Source organism: Carcharhinus amblyrhynchos, chromosome 24 (genome assembly GCF_965287045.1).
Source record: "Carcharhinus amblyrhynchos chromosome 24, sCarAmb.v2.hapA, whole genome shotgun sequence".
Lineage (NCBI taxonomy): Eukaryota > Metazoa > Chordata > Chondrichthyes > Carcharhiniformes > Carcharhinidae > Carcharhinus > Carcharhinus amblyrhynchos.
In genome coordinates this window covers 9,328,158-9,338,202 of record NC_137347.1, presented here as the reverse complement: position 1 = coordinate 9,338,202, position 10,045 = coordinate 9,328,158, and positions in this window count along the sequence as shown.

Sequence of the window (10,045 nt, the reverse complement as noted above, 5' to 3'; positions counted from 1 at the left end):
GGAAAAATACACTTGATTCATCAAATATGGGAAAGGCAGTGGGTCTGAGATAAACAATGACTTGATAACGATTGGTGGGGTGGGATGGGATAATGTTGGGGATTGGGATGGAATGTGGGAGTGATTAATGACAGAATGGATGAAGGTACAAAGGGATCAGCCATTCCAAACAGATGAGGAGGAATTTCTTCCCTCAGACCATAGTGAATCTCGGTGAAATTCTCCATCCCAGAACGCATTGAATCTATTCAGGACTGAGTCAGACACATTCTAGAACAACAGGAGTGGCACAGCATGTGGGCAACAGGGAGGAAAGTGGATTTCAGACCAGGGTTAGATGAGCTCCGACCTTACAGGGGGACAGAGCAGCCTCGAGGGGCCTGTGTTCAACTCCTCCGAATACTGACCTTTAATTGAGCAGTAAGAGGAACAGGAACGTCCGAACAACATGACTAGCAGCAGTGGGGAGGGGGTCGGGTCCCATGGAGAGTCAGCGGGGGGGAGGAGGGGGGGTCTTTATGGGTGTTTAGGATGCAATGGCATTCTCTGGGAGCGGTTAGACGGATAGTCAGGGGATCTCGTAGGAGGGTGAGGCTGGGGGGAGGGGGGAGGGGGGAGGCAGGAGGGTGGTGAAGGTGAGATGCGCTGGTGGGAGGGTGAATGGTAGTGGGCGGGGGGGGCTTCCCATGGCCCATGGAATATTGTGGAGTGACATGTTGCCCAGAAGCTAGAAATGGTTTTAATTCTTTTGATCTTTTTGTTCTGGGTAACAATGGCTGGAATCTTATCACGGTTCACGCCAGCGGGATTTCCCCAGCCTGCCACAGTGAATGAAGATTCTCTGACCTCACTGCTGGTAAAATCGCGCCCTATGATTGTAGCACAGTCGGAACAATCCAAAGTTTGTGATTTAAACCAAACTTTGAACTTCCCAGGCGATACTGCGAAATCTTGACTTCCTGGTGGGGGTTGGTTCTCTGTGCATTTTGGGGTACCCACCGCTACCCCCCAGATACACTGCCCTGGGACTCAGAAGTTACAGCCTAAATCTTTCAGACAAGGTGTTAAACTGAAGCTCTGTCCACCTTCTGAGGTGAGCTAAGCAGGTTCCATTTTAATTCTTCTGAATGTCCCCGTTAATATGCTAATACTTGACCCTCGATACAAACCACTAAAAGGGATTTACAATGGGACCATTCTCTCCGGGACACCCTGATCCACTCTTCCATCACACCCAACACCTCACACCCTGCCCACGGCAGCTTCCCATGCAATCGTAGAAGGTGTTACACCTGCCCCTTTACCTCCTCCTTGCTCACCATCTCATGTCCTATTCACCCCTTTCAGATGAAGCAGTGCTTCACATTTACCTCCTTCAATCTGGCCTATTGCATTCGCTATACCCAATGCGGTTTACCCTACATTGGGGAGCCAAACACAGACTGGGTGACTGCTTTGCTGAATACCTTTGGCCTGTCTGCAAGCAGAACCCAGACCTTCCTGTCACTTACCATTTCAACACACCACCCTGCTCTCCTGTCCACATGTCTGTCCTTGGCTTTTTGTAATGTTCCAGTGAACCCCAACTCTAACCGGAGGAACAGCACCTCATCCTCCAATTGGGCATGTTACAGCATTCTGCGATAAACATTGAGTTGAACAACTTCAGAGCATGAATTCTCCCCACTCCCTTCACCCCATTTCCATTAATTTTATTTTGTTTTGTTTCATCCTATTCACACATTTTTATCATCCTTCTTTCTCACCTCCATTGGAAGTGAACTAACCTTGCCCTTACCTGATACCTACACATGTTCTTTATAGCAACGGACAACAACTGGAAGCCACAGGGATCAGTAAATAACATTCAGTACGGGGAACTCAAAGTAATATTTCCAGATGGCCCATTTACCACCATATAACATTCTGCTGTGTGTCATTGTGAGTACTCCACAGCTTCAATGGGACCCATATATGTTGCCCTACAAAACTGTGTCTAATCAACACGTGCATAATTAACGTGGGGTATTTGGTCTGGCATCTCCAGGCATATTCGAATTCTGCTAATCAGCGTTTAGAACTGGTATTGTATGATACTTTCAAAAATACATGTCTCTCGAGGACTGCACTCATTTACTGCTGCTTTCAAACTTTGGTCAGAATGTCTCTCCTTTGGATACACCCGTCTATGTGTTGACACACATTGAAACACACACCCTGGAATGTTGTGCAGATGAAAACTGGCATAAACCAGGAATGAAGCTCATGGAGGATGCGTAGGGAGATTTGTCCTGTCGCTGAAAGTTAGGAACAACTCCAGCAACCTAACTTAGAAATCTCTCATGGCCTTCTGAGAACTTTGTCTATGAGTATCACTCCCTCTTAGTTCCTCTACTCAGTCTCACAACACCAGGTCAAAGTCTAACAGGTTAATTTGAGTTTTTGGAGGACTGCCCCTTCACACTGACAAGTGAGTGACTCACCTGAGGAAGAAGCAGCACTCTGAAAACTCAAATCAACCTGTTGGACTTTGACCTGGTGTGAGACATCTTACTGCACCCATACCTGTCCAACGCCGGCATCTCCACATCATTCCTCAAATCAGATCTGTAAACAAGTGACATTCGACCAGACTTTGAGCCACTTCTGTTCTGAGGTTGGGAAGCTTCCCAAAGAAACAAGTTTCTTAAATGACTCACATTTTTAACTGCAGGATTCTTTCAAGATTTTTTCTATTGATGCAGGCAAATGGGAAAGCGATGACCCAGTGCTATTATCGCTAGACTGTTAATCCTGAAACTCAGCTAATGTTCTGGGGACCCGGGTTTGAATCTCACCATGGCAGCTGGTGGAATTTGAATTCAATAAAAAAAAAAAAATCTGGAATTAAGAATCTACTGGTGACCATGAAACCATTGTCAATTGTTGGAAAATCCCATTTGGTTCACTGTTGTCCCTTAGGGAGGGAAATCTGCCATCCTTACCTGGTCTGGCCTACATGTGACTCCAGAGCCACAGCAATGGGGTTGATGCTCAACTGTCCTCTGAAATGGCCTAGCAAACTGTTCAATTGTCACCACCACTTTCTCAAGGGGAACTGGGCAATAAGTGCTGGCCAGCCAGTGATACCTACACCCCATGAATAAAAAGAAGGCAGATCACAATGACGATGAGATGGAAGTGGGTGGAATTTACTGGACAACTTGTTGGGGGCCTGGAGAGAACACTCCTGCATTCCTTATGATCCTCAAGGAGTGCTGTAAAGACACTTACTCCTCAGACTCTGCCCTTCACACCTCCTTGAACTGCTTGGTTTCCTGAGTCCTGGGAAACCCAACCAACAAAAATAAAACACACAAGGATGGTTAAAATGAATGTAGATAGTCTGATTATAATGCTTGAATGTCCGACCCATGTAGATTTGCTGCCCATCCCTTGTCCCGCCACAGTTGAAACTGGAGGTGAGGGTCTTTGAGGACAGATGTTTCAGATTTTTAACATGTTAATCTCTAATAACCCACCTAATTTTGGGGTTAAAATTCTCCCCCTCCACACTTGAAACATCTATCTCTGACACAGAGAGACAAGGGGTGGAATTTTCGTGACCCGCCTGCCCCAGGAATCGTAGCAGATGAGAAATGGATCATGTCTGTTGTCCTCGGGCGGGATTTTCCGATTTTCAGAGCAAGTGTGGCCACAAAATCCCACCCAGCACCTTCAAGCTGTTCTTGCTCGCAATGCTAACCTTTACCCTGCTAAATTGGCAAGTGAGGCAGAAACTTGCAAAGATTGTTGCTATGGAAACACCAGCGTCTCCAAGCTCCTTCCTTTCCTGTGATAATATCTGAATCAAGAGCCGTACAAATGAATCCTGGTTTTCAATTTTCAATTTGCTTTGCTGCTCTTAACTGTATGGTTCTTCTCTGTTCTGAAAAGCCAGCAGTGTGCTGTGTGAGATCCCAGTGATGCTGCACATTGCGGGGATCGCAAACTTCAACTGTCGCTCAAAATTTAGACAGAAACAGGCATTGGTCTGGATTTCCTTCATAATTTCAGGGTGATTTCAGAGCGTAATGTGCATGGGTAAATATTTTGGCAGCAACATTAGGTGGAAATTATTAATATTACTACTGCCTCCAAAATCAAAATTTATGGCACAGAAGGAGCCTACTTATTCCACCATGTCTAACTCATTCACCCTGATATGATCCCCATATAGTCGTAGGGTCATAGAGGTTTACAGCATGGAAACAGGCCCTTCGGCCCAACCTGTCCATGCTACCCTTTTTTCTAAAAAAACCCTAAGCTAATCCCAATTGCCCGCATTTGGCCCATATCCCTTTATACTCATGGTATCCATGTAACTATCTAAATTCTTCCTAAAAGACAAAATTGTACCCGCCTCGACTACTACCTGTGGTAGCTTGTTGCAGACACTCATCACTCTCTTTGTGAAAAAATTGCCCTTCTGGACACTTTTGTAACTCTCCTCTCTCACCTTAAACCTATGCCTCTAGATGTGGACCCCCCAACCTTTGGGAAAGATATTGACTATCAAGCTGATCTGTGCCCCTCATTCTTTTATAGACCTCCAGTTTGAAAATCAGACCCCATATTAAAAATAATTAATTTTCAATCGCCTCTTTAAACTCACAATTTAACTGTGAACTCAGAACTCCATGCTGACATAATTATAGCTTTTGACACTCAGCCAAGCATTTGAAGTGGCATAATGATTGCCTTTTGAGAAATATCAACGAAGAACTCAACTGAAATTTTCCAAAGATATCTCTTCATCAAGGTTGTCCAGCAGAAGGTTTCTTTCACTAAAACAGAGTTCCAGCATGTTTGTTTTTTGTTTAAATAGTGATGGTTTCAAATACCTTCAGGTCACATCTCATAAACAAACCTTATTCTCCCTTAATGAGTCGTTGGATGGGATTTGACGGCCTCTCATCCCAAAACCCTAAAATCCCGCCCGAGATTGATGGACCTACCATGCACCACCCCTCAACCTCTCATATTCCCGTGGCAGGTGGGCCGCGAAAATTCCACAGTTTAGGTTTTCTGAATCAATTCATGGTTCCTACACCATGGGCCATGACCCTTGCAAAAGCTAAAATGAGCATGTTTGAACTTTCAACATCAAATTCAATGGCCCTACTAGGTTCAGGTTTCCCTCTAGTTTGATTCACTCCCCATCCCTTCCCCATGGCAAAAAGTTGTAAATGGGCATGGGTCCTCCACATGCAGGTCTAACCCACCATTTATACAAATTGGCGAAGTATTTCCAACTCTGCAAAATTCCGACCCAAACGGTTTATTCACCAGCAGCACAGCTGCTCTGGTCATTGTTTGCCTGTGTGAATGGCCTATTATTTCCATCCTGAATCCCGGGATTTTCTGCCATGTGTGCACATCATGACAATACAGAACTCCTAATGCATGCTGAAAGCTTGCACCAGGTTCGATTCCTGGCTTCAGTCACTCTGTGTGGAGCCTGCATGTTCTCCCTGTGTCTGCATAGTTTCCTCCAACAGTCCAAAGATGTACAGGTTAGGTGCATTGGCCATGCAAAATAGCCCCTTAATGTTGGGGGGGATTAGCTAGAGCAAATGGATGGGGTTACGGGAATAAGACTTGGGTGAGATTGTTGTGGGTGCAGACTCGATGGGCTGAATGGCCTCCTTCTGCACTGTAAGGATTCTATGAAAGCTTATCCCAATGATAGGTGAGTATTTATGCTTATTTATTTGCACATTTTTTTCTGGTCCAGCGACAACAAGTAGAGGCAGCAGGCATTTTTGGATGAGTTTTTTTCTGTAAATGTATTTAAAAGATGTTCAAATATATATAATGCACAGGAAGTGAAAAAAAATGGAATGACATATGTTAATTCCATTAAAAAGTACCTACATGAATAACACAATGGATTTGAAGTGCCTGTAATACATTTCAGCTGAAGTTGAGTTGGATTTTGTTTAATATTTTAAGCTGTGTTGTTTATTCCAATTTTAAGAGTCTCCCTGATGCAATGTTGATCCCTACAAGCCTCTTAAGATATTGTGTGAAATGAGTTCTACATTTACAATGGGAAGTATGCAACTTGGCTACTTCAAATGCTTTAGGAAAGTGCATTCCTTAAGATGACATATGCAAGTCTCCTGTAAGCTGATGTGAACTCTCTCCCTGATAGGTATTATAGAATCCAGTGCAGATTTGAAATCTGGAGTCATGCTGATACATTACACTTTTAGCTTCACTTCTTAAAATCACAGAAGTTACTTTGAGGATTCAAAGTAGGTGCAGAGATCATGAGAGAAAAGAGTCAAGCTACATGTAAAATGTACAATGAATATATCCAAACCCTTCCCTCCCTCTCCCCTGGCATTCCACTTCCACCTATTCCTTGCCCTTCTACTCTCCTCCCCTCTCTTCCTTTCCCCTCCTCAGACAGGATTATAGAATCACTGTTGGAGGATTGCCCCCTAGGCTCCGCCCCTATCGGCCTCACACCCATAGGCCCCACCCGCTGGCACTGCCCCATGCCCAATGAGCACTACCAAGGTGCCTCCTGGGCATTGGCACTTTGCTCCTTGGGTAGTGCCAGGGGGCCCAGGCTGACATTGCCCAGAGGCACCCCCTCCCACGCCCCATCCTCTGAGGGGGCCTCGATTGCCCTCCCTTCAGTCCAGTGGTCAGGCTGCTAGTTCCCTGTTAGTGGGAAGCCACTCTCAACTCCACTGGAGTGAACCACTCGTGGGGGTGTGGGAGACGCCAGTGGCCAGAGGCTTCAGTCCTGGGCCTGCTAATAGCATTTAGATTGTATGTAATATAATATTTAAATTACCCTGGCATCTCTCCACCGATTTCTAGCACGGAGCAGATGCTGCCAGAAATCCGGCGCTGAGACATGCTATTGGGTCAGGAATGCATGCATAAATCCCATTTATTGCCTACTGCAAAAAATTAGCACAGTGGGATGGGAGAATCACGGTCATTAGTTTTTGTTAGTAAATGTTTTCCATTAAATTTACAAAACTCAACAAATGCTTTACTGAAACATCAAACCATGATATTATAAATTAGGCGGCATGGTTGCACAGTGATTAGCACTGCTGGCTCACAGCGCCAGGGACCTGTGTTCAACACCCGCCTTAGCTACTGTCTCTTTGGAGCTTGCATGTTCTCCGCGTGTCTGTGTGGGTTTCCTCTGGGTGCTCCAGTTTCCTCTGACAGTCTGAAAGACGTTCTGGTGAGGTGCATTGACCCGAACAGGTGCCAGAGTGTGGTGACTAGGGAAATTTCGTAGCAACTTAATTGCAGTGTTAATGTAAGCCTTACTTGTGACTAATAGATTAACTTTACTTCAAGATAATTATAAATGAAGTAAAAAAAGGCAGAAAACCACTGATGATAAACACTTGATGGTTTAGATTTTTTACAGCGCAAAATGTGAACTCTCTTTTGCTCAACCCCCTGCAAAGAGGTTTCCAAATCATTGTTCAAGAAGTTCTGACCTCTCTTTTTCCCAATTGCACTTTCAGTTTTTATATTCTAAATTAAAACATACAAATGCAGTGAAACCTTGATTTTATGTGCCCCGATTTAGCACAAATTCGGATATCATGCGAAGATTCATTGGACCCTTTTGCTTTGCTCTTTCTGGGGAACTGAAAAGTTTTTAGTTACTGCAATCTATTTCTAAAATGAAAATAATCTGCTTTAGAAAGAAATTGTGGACAGAACATACTTGCTTCTCCCCTTTGCCCAGTTCAGGTAAAAGGTCTCTCACTTCGAAAAAAACTACATTAGACAGTTGTTCAAAACAGGAAGTACTTCACAGTTAATGGACCATGAAAGCGTTTGTGTAAATAAACATCCCCACTGCCTGTTTTAAACTAGCCTGGACCTGCTAATCAAAAGGTTTGCAAAAGTTAATGAAGCGTGTAGTGATTGTATAAACAAACAGAGCTCTGACGGTTGCCGAGATCATACGTAACGTAACCATAGCACCCCGATTTAGCGCGACCCCGCTTTTTTGCGTGATAGCATTTTATGGACCCTAACCATAGCATTATAACGGGGTCACGCTGTATTTAGAAGCATGGCACATGTAAAGCTATAAAATATTATAATGCAGATTTAAACAGCAGTTTCACAGGTTTGAAACAAATAACAAAACCTATTTTCATTTATACAGGTTAAATAATACTCATCTCCAATCATAAAAATAAAATTAACAAATATACTTCAAATGAGCCAATAACAATAGAGTTAACTGAACAGTAAAAAAACAAAAAACTTTAACATGCCTTTATAATAGTAGGGAATCCTTTTGAATCCTCTACCTTCATTTTAAAACTGCTGTTTCAAAGCCAGGTATCAGTGAGCATTCCCCAGTCTGGCCCCATCATAAGGGGGCTTGGCTAGAATTCTCCTGCGCTGCACTCAGGCCTACGGAGATGACCTCACTGTAGGCCGAAGCCTGATGCTCTCATTGGGAGTTGGATTGTGATTTTTGAGCCAGGGTAATTGCGCAAAAAATTCATCTATTTTTGGTGGTCCATGGCTTTCCACCACTATTGAGTTATGGGCTAATATTCTGTACTTCTCCCCACTAAAACAAGCCGGGTGCCCATTAACCTTTAGCAACCAAGCCACCCAAGCTTGCTGTCTGGCAGAATTTAGAATAGGTCACTTGACCCCCATTCATTCCTTCATTTTGTCCAAAACTAAGAAACAGTCTAAAACATAAAGCCTTACAAACTTCTCATTGTAACACAGCCTTTCACCTTATCATATATCTGTATTGTTTTTCCCCATTACCCCTTTTTCTTTGCCTCTGTATCTGTCTACAGTCCACCAGTGGCTGGTGACAAGGTCTTCCAGTCCTGCTGCTGTCAACGGGGTTCCCCGTTCTTCACATCCCCTGCAATTGGGGAATCCATAGCGGGGGCTCACCATTGGTGGGACCGAGTGACTAAAACCAAAACCATCGAGAAGAGAATAGATGCTGAGCCTTGGAGGAGAAATTTAGGAAGGAAGGCTGAGAGCTTGCTCAAAAATGGTTTTAAGAAAGGTTTTGAAAGTGAAGAAAGAAATGAGATAACAAACAATTTAGGGCAGTGTTGTAATATACCTTAAGGGATATCAGCATGATATCGCTTGATGGAAAATGTGTCATGTAATCCAGTCTTGGTTTCACCGTTGCTTCAAGCAGAACACTCACACAGAGCTCTGATGCTTTCAAGTTTTATACCTATGTTATAACTTGTTCTCACTGGCTAGTCCTAATAAGTGACCACACAACATGTTTAGTCAACTCCTTATGAGTGGTCAATGCCTTGTGTCTAAGCTCAGGGACTTATAACATTATAAGAACATGATAGGCAGAAGTCCCAGAGGGTGGTTAACGGGTGACAGAAGGTCATGCCACAATTGAGAGATGAAAGGGGTAGGAGCATGGAGTGTGGAATGCATGTGAGACAGGGTCAAATATTTGAAGGGTATGAGGAGGGATATTAAATAAAGGCGATTGCAAAAACAGAGTCGGGAGAGGCCCCTGGAGTGATTTAAAGGCAAGAAAGAGCACTTTGAATTACGTGTTGGGGAACTGAAAATCAAAATGATAATATGGATGATGGCACAAAAGAGATATGGCAGTTGTGTTTTGAATCAATTTGAGCTCATTGTGAGTGCAGGGTGGAAGATGTATGAGACAGACATCAGCAAAATTGAGTCTATTGATAAGAAAGAGAATGGATGCAGGTTTTGGCTGCAAAGATGCTGAGTTAAGGTAGCAATGTTGATACAATCGAAGGAGCCTGTCTGACTTGCCTAGTTTCAAAAGCTGCTGACTCTGCATTAATTCTCAGTTTAAACAGGACAGATTGATAAATACCTTTGAAAAGTGACTGGGCCCGGGCAGGCTTAAGTAATTGTTAAATTTAACAAAAGCTTACATTGAAACAATGTATTTGGAAAAACGAATCACACTTGGTGCTTATGTTGGAATTGAATGGTTCGGTCCCTCTCTTGGGCA